The 7639-nt window shown below is 38.3% G+C and overlaps 1 pseudogene; it reads right to left on the bottom strand.

Annotated features, from left to right (window-relative positions):
* Positions 1-4626: 4626 nt before the first annotated feature.
* LOC103072693 (S-adenosylmethionine decarboxylase proenzyme-like) lies at positions 4627-5630 on the bottom strand (annotated as a pseudogene).
* Between the last annotated feature and the right edge of the window lie 2009 nt (positions 5631-7639).

Here is a 7639-nt window from a genome sequence, read left to right as displayed (position 1 = left end):
TAAACTACAATTTCATTCACATGAAAATATACTTTATATGCTTGTAAATACATGTAAACTGTATGGACACATACACAACACACCAAAAAAAACTCTAAGAAGATTACCTTTAAGCGGTGAGAATGAGAGATTGACTTTCACTCCCTATTTTGTATCATCAACTTTGCTGAATTTATTTATTAGTTCTAGTAACTTTTAATGGATTGTTTATGCTTTTCTATAATTTGGATCATGTCATGTGTATATACAGATAGTTTTACTTCTTCTTTTCCAATATGGATGCCTAATATTTCTTTTTCTTGTCTAATTGATCTGGCTAGAACTTCCAATACAATGTTAAATAGTAGTGGTGAGGGCTTCCCTGGGGGCGCAGTGGTTAAGAATCCGCCTGCCAATGCAGGAGACACGGGTTCAAGCCCTGGTCCAAGAAGATCCCACATGCCACGAAGCAACTAAGCCCGTGCGCCAAAACTACTGAAGCCGTGCTCTAGAGCCCACAAGCCACAACTACTGAGCCCACATGCCACAACTACCGAAGCCCGTGCGCCTATAGCCCATGCTCTGCAACGAGAAGCCCATGCACCTCAATGAAGAGTAGTCCCTGCTCACTGCAACTAGAGAAAAGCCCACACAAAGACCCAATGCAGCCATAAATAAATAAATAAATTTATAAAGAAAAGAATAGTAGTGGTGAAAGTGGGCATCCTTGTCTTGTTTGTGATCTTAGAGGGAAAGATTTCAGTCTTTCACCATTGAGTAAGAAGTTAGTTGTGGGTTTTTCACAAGTATCCTTTATTATGTTGAGAAAGTTAACTTCCCTAGTATTCCAAGTGTTTTCTCTAATGAAATGGTGTTGGATTTTGTCAAATGCCTTTTCTATATCAATGTGATTTTTTGTTTTGTTTTGTTTTTATATGCAAATGTTCATAGCAGCTCTATTCATATTTTCCAAAAATTGGAAACAAAATGTTCATTAACAGAATAGCTAAACAAATTGTGGTACATTCATATAATGGAATACTACTCAGCAATAAAAATAAATACATGGTTCAACCTCTCAAAACTTTATACTAATGAAAGCATTAAGTGATTCCATTTAGTTTCAGAGCTGGGGGGGAGGGAAACCCTAGTCTATGGTGAAAAAATATGGATAGTAGTTAAACTACCAACTAAAGTAGGGGTAGTGCTTTGTTGCTTAGGTAGGAGAATAAGGGAACCTTCCTTTGTCCTGATATGACTGTGGTCTAAAAATATCCATTTTCAAAATTGTAGTTAAGATTTGTGTATTTCAATTTTATAAATCTTACCTAATAAGAGGTAGGTATATATGAATATGGATAGATGAATGTACCAAAGCAGAATTGAGGACTATTGAAGCTAGGGTGTGAAGGTTCAAGGTACAATTTTTTTTAACATACATCCAATTAAGATGTTTAATTACAAATCTCGACGTATTTTTATTGGCTCCTAGCTCACATATCCAACAGCATATTGGACATCTCTTGACACTGCCAATGGTTTTCTTCCAATCTTAGTCACATAACAGATCTCTATGACCCTGCCTCAATTTCATCCCAGGTTTCTGGTTTGAACAACTCAGGAAAATGCTAGATTGCAAGAAGTAGTCTGAAGAGGGTTCAGTTGGGGTAAGAATTGTGACTTGTCATCTTGTAAAGGACTAATAAAGTAGCCCCTAAGGAGCAAACATAAGTGGGAAGAAACTAGAAAAGTAAAACAAACTGATGGTGATCAACAGTGGACATGCTTACAGTGAACTCAGAAAGTCTCTGAAGGTAGGAATGGGTGGATAGAAACCAAAGGACCAATATTTCTTCCATTATGACAAAAAGGGTAGATGAGAAAGTCAAGTTTGAAGGTGGGTAGCCAGGAAATGGTGAGTTATCTGACTAGGACAATAAAAGCCTTTTATCTTTCATAGTGTGATATCACATTTACCATATTTTTCAGAGTATGTCCCTGAATCTGATTAACACCAAGTGTCTGCCAAACTCAGCTGTTCATGTAAAAGAATCTGGTTCTGTAGGTATTGCACACATATGTAACAACCTGCTTTTCTATGATCAACCCTTTTTAACTCAGATGATGACATATGTACCTGCATGGCACAATGATCAAAAGCTTATAACTCTGTTCTAGTTAATAGAAATAACCATGAGTTAGACTCTGCCCCCACCCCACCATCAACAGCCTATTTCATAATAAATGTTAAGACTATTCCACCTTCAAACTTTTCACTTTTCTAGCTCCAAACTCTAGCAATCTTATTCTTACTACTTACACCCTCTCTACTCTTTGATATCCTGGTATATAGCCCGGATGATTGCCTTTGAGCTTCAGGTATGAAGCCACTAACAAAAAAATGTTTAAATCTGTTCTCCCAGGAGCTTAGAGATCTTATCTTTATGACAACTCCCATAAATCTTAAAAAATGATCATTAAATACTGATTTACTCAATTAATTATAAAAACTTTAGATGTCTAGTATTTGGTCATGTATACTATTTAAAAAAATACATCAACAGAAAACTTTCTGAATGTCACTAGACAACGAATTAAGCAAACTTTTATTGAAGCTTAAAGTGTGGTACAGAAATACATTTCAACTGATTTAAGTCCAACACCATGAAGACAGAAATTATGGCACCAAAATTTTCCCTCCTCTATCATACATACTAGGATTAATTTAGATTATTCAATCTATAGTTTTCATTTTTCTAGGCTTTGTTCCATACAAATTTGTGCAGTTTCTCAACATTAAATGGAAATCTTAAATCTGTTGGGTGGGGGCGGGGGGCGGGAATCAGACCTCAAGCCAATAAATGTTCATCAAATCTACTGGGACACTGTTCAAGAACAAAATCCACTTTGACCACTGGTCCTCATAATAGCACCAAAACATTAGGTACTGTGCGCTAATTACAGAACCAGACTGATCCATTGATTGAAAGCTTCTTCAATGAAGCTCTGAATCAACAACATGTTTATAAGTCAAAATTGTTCCAACCACTTGATTTCAAACCAAGTAGAATTTATGTTTAGAAACACTAAAAAAAGTGTTTCATTTATAAATACGGAAGGAACAAAAACATCACTGCATCAATCCAGAAAGAATAAAAAGTTGTTTGAGGACAAGAAGAAATACAAAATTGAGTCAACTTTGCTCTTTTCTCAGCTGCTTAAATACAAACGTCCGTATTAGCAAATACAGCTAAAAGATGCCAACTCTTTTAAGCCTGTATTTCTAGTCATTTCCCATTGACCATTTTGGAATTTTGTATGTTATGTTTTATGGATAGCACTCTGCTTCACTGTGTAGTATGTCTGAATAACCTGAACAGTTCTCATTCATCACTTGATGTTACTCCACGGTGAAAGAAATACCAGTAAGAGGAACTGTCAGAACACTATCACATGCATCACAAAGTCACAGAACTTTTTAAGTCACAAGATGGCAAAGACATCGATTCTGCTTTGAACCAAAGTTTATGGCATATCATTAATAGAAATTAGTGGAAATGGCTATGAAAGTAAAAGTTGAGGTGAATCATCTGAGCTGACTTGACTTGTTGAATCCAACACAACCTTTATCTTAAATCTCCTTGCTAACAAATTTAGTTATAATTTTTTTATACTACTACTTAGCAAGTTAATAAAGACATGGTACCCATGAGAAGCTAATCTCATTTAATGGGGGGCACAGAATGGCATACAGTTTCCATACAGTTCTGCCAATATTCCCTAGTATCAATCTACACCTTCTTTGCTAATCAACACCAGCTTATTCCAAAAGAGCTCATGGTAACGAAAAATGCCAAACTCCCTTGACCTTAAAAGAAAATTAAGCCCCGGGTCCATCCCCCCATTCCCCCTCTGGGGTATAAGGTTAGTGTAAACCCACAGTGTAACAGTGTATTGCTTTATGGGGGGGTGTGGTTGGGAGGGAGATACCATGGTGAGGAATGAATCAATTAAACTCACACAAGTATAGGAAGCAGTGAGATAGTAATACACAAAATGGATAACTGCAGTCATTTTCGTAGAGGACTTGACTTGTGGAAGAAGAACTTTGATTGGTGCTGCAAAAACAACTGTATGAAGTAGAAACTGGTTTCAATAACATTAGTAGAGAATATGTTCTAGAAAGTGGAGGTAACTGGATGCAAAATCCTGGTAGCAATTTAATAGAACAGTCCCAGATGGCTAGGCTGAGGCCAACACCTAATGAGGATGAAAGCCTTGTCTGTGCGGAATTTTGGATGATACCTGGAGAAATATTACACTGTGCATAAACCAAACTGAGTTGTTTTCACAAGTGTTGTAAAGTTTCATATAGTAAAAGGCTTTTTCTACATGCACTTCAATTTCACAGCAAGAGTGGCATAGGATACCTAAACACAGAAGAGAGCATTCATGCAAGATATCTAACTCCTTGATATAATAATGCATACAATTCAAAATGATTACACTATCATTACATCTAGGGCTTCCTGCAACTACAAGGTGGTGGTTATGGAAAGCATGGCCCTTGGTATCAATATCTAAAAAGCAGCCACCACCTTCTTCTATGTGTGTTCTCTTTTTGCGTTTTTTCTTCATTTTTCTTAATCAACTCTGCTGTTGTTGCTGCTTCTCAGCAAAACTGGTAAAAAGAAAATTGTAATCACTGAACATAGTGCTCTGGCAATCAAGACGTTTAAAACCTTCAATATTCTGGGGCGAAGAAAGCACTGTGAGACATTTAGAACTCTGATTTACAGACAGTGTAGTCACAAATTTTCCTGGCTTGAAGACTTCCACAACTTTCCTGATCAGGTCATCATAGGAGGTCTGACTTAAGTTTGTTTCAAAGCTAACATAAGAAAATTCTGGTTCTGAGTGATGTGAATAGTCCAATAAGTTCCATCCAATTTCATTCCATTCATTGAATACCCACAAGGATTGAACAGTGTGGCATCAATGACAGAACCTGGTATCAGGTCACGAATTCCACTCTCACAAGTGACATCCTTTGCAGTAACACTATCTTTCATGTAGAACTGTTCCATAACTGCTGGGTCAAGCTCACTCATCAGAATTTCCAGGGTTTGATCTGGCTGATTGATTACCCGACTCTCTGGGAAATCCAAAGTACAAAAGTACCAACAATCAGAATTCATGCATCCCATACAATATGTTGCTCCATTTGGGAAAATTGCATTAAGAAACTCTATTTCTTCCTGGAAATTCCAGTGTGGGTACCCTTGGTGAGAAGGCTTCATGAAATTCTTATGAGAATAAAAGAAGCTTTGAATTGAGTCAAACCCACTGTAATCCCTAGCAAGTTTCAACAGGGGAACCAGTGCTTTCAGCAAGAGGGTGGTACCACATGTCTTCAAAATGAAACGTCTCTTGGAGACAAACATGCTACTCTCACTGAGTACATAAGCTTCCTGCTTGTCAGTTTTTGTCACACTTATGATCGAACATAGCACATCCTTCAAAAGTATGTCCCACTCGGATCTTGGGATGGTGCGAAGATCCCCAGATCCTTGGTTTGCATCGGGTTGCTGCCTGGAGAACTAAACCTCCAGCAGCTTCTCAGTCCTTTTGAAAAAATGTGCAGCTTCCATCACCGTGAGACTAGCGAACAACCAACAACCACAGAAAATCAACTAAATTAAATCTCTTCTCTCGCTGCTGCCGCCGCCGCTGTGGATTGTTCCAGCTGTGTTACTAAAGTTCATGTTCCTTTTTTGCTATAATTTTATATTAACTTTTTTTAAAAAAGGGTTAATAAAATTTTCCCGGCTTTTTGTGTGTGTGTGTGTGTGAGCGAAAGTTGAACATGAGTCTGCTGGAAATAGAGGCAGATACAGCTCAGTCTCTTGTAGTCCGCTGTTTCCCGGTTAGAGAGAGTAGAGTGAGCGCTAGCTAATGTCGCCGGCCATACTGTGGGAGCGATCATGTGATTTTTAAAAAATCATTCTATTAACGTGATGTATTACATTGATTGATTTTATTATGTTGAACCAACCTGACATTCTGAGGTAAATCCCACTTGGTCATGGTGTATAATCCTTCAAATATGATGTTGGCTTTGGTTTGCTAGTATTTTGTTGAGGATTTTTGCATGTATATTCATAAGGGATACTGCATTATCTCCAAATACAGTCACATTGGAAGTTGGGGTTTCAAATATGAATGTTGGGGGCAATCTACAGATTTAATGTGATCCCTATCAAATCACCCACGACGTTTTTCACAGAACTAGAACAAACAATCCTAAAATTTATATGGAACCATAGAAGACCCAGAATTGCTAAAGCAATCCTGAAGAAAAAGAACAAAGCAGGAGGCATAACCCTCCCAGACTTCAGAAAATACTACAAAGCTACAGTAATCGAAACAGAGTGGTACTGGCACAAAAACAAATACATGGATCAATGCAACAGAACAGAGAGCCCAGGAATAAACCCACACACCTACAATCAATTAATATTCAAAAAAGGAGGCAAGAATATAAAAAGGGGGAAAAGACAGTCTCTTCAGCAAGTGGTGTTGGGAAAGTTGGACAGCTGCATATAAATCAATGAAGTAAGAACACACCCTCACACCATGCACAAAAATAAACTCAAAATGGCTTAGAGACTTAAACATAAGATATAACACCATGAAACTCCTAGAAAAGATCATAGGCAAAACATTCCCTGACATAAATTGTACCAATATTTTCTTAGGTAAGTCTCCTAAGACAATAGAAATAAAAACAAAAATAAACAAATGGGACCTAATCAACCTTACAAGCTTCTGCACAGCAAAGGAAAACATAAACAAAATGAAAAGACAGCCTACAGAATGGGAGAAAATATTTGTAAATGATAAAACTGACAAGGGATGAATTTCCAAAATACACAAACAGCTCATACAACTCAGCAACAAAAAAACAAACAACCCTATCCAAAAATGGGCAGAAGATCTAAATAGGCATTTCTCCAAAGAAGAAATACAGATGGCCAATAGGCACATGAAAAGATGCTCAACATCGCTAATTGTTAGAGAACTGTAAGTCAAAACTATGATGAGGTACAATCCCACACCAGTCAGAATGGCCATCATTAAAAAGTCTACTGGGCTTCCCTGGTGGCGCAGTGGTTGAGAGTCCACCTGACGATGCAGGGGACGCGGGTTTGTGCCCTGGTCCGGGAAGATCCCACATGCCGCGGAGCTGCTGGGCCCGTGAGCCATGGCCGCTAAGCCTGCACGCCCAGAGCCTGTACTCCGCAACGGGAGAGGCCACAACAGTGAAAGGCCCGCGTACCGCAAAAAAAAAAAAAAAAGTCTACAAATAACAAATGTTGGGGACTTCCCCAATGGTCCAGTGTGTAGGGCTCCATGCTCCCAATAAGGGGGGCCTGGGTTTGATCCCTGGCTGGGGAACTAGATCCCACACGTATGCCGCAACTAAGCGTTTGCATGCCGCAACCAAGCATGCCACAACTAAGGAACCCGCATGCCATGGCGAAGATTCCACGTGATGCAGGTGAGACCCGGCACAGCCAAAGTAAGTAAGTAAATAAATAAACAAATAATAAATATACATACACACACACACACACACACACACATATATATATATATA

Source organism: Lipotes vexillifer, unplaced genomic scaffold (genome assembly GCF_000442215.2).
Source record: "Lipotes vexillifer unplaced genomic scaffold, Lipotes_vexillifer_v1.1 scaffold848, whole genome shotgun sequence".
NCBI classification, from domain to species: domain Eukaryota; kingdom Metazoa; phylum Chordata; class Mammalia; order Artiodactyla; family Lipotidae; genus Lipotes; species Lipotes vexillifer.
This window is presented reverse-complemented; position numbering and strand designations above follow the sequence as displayed.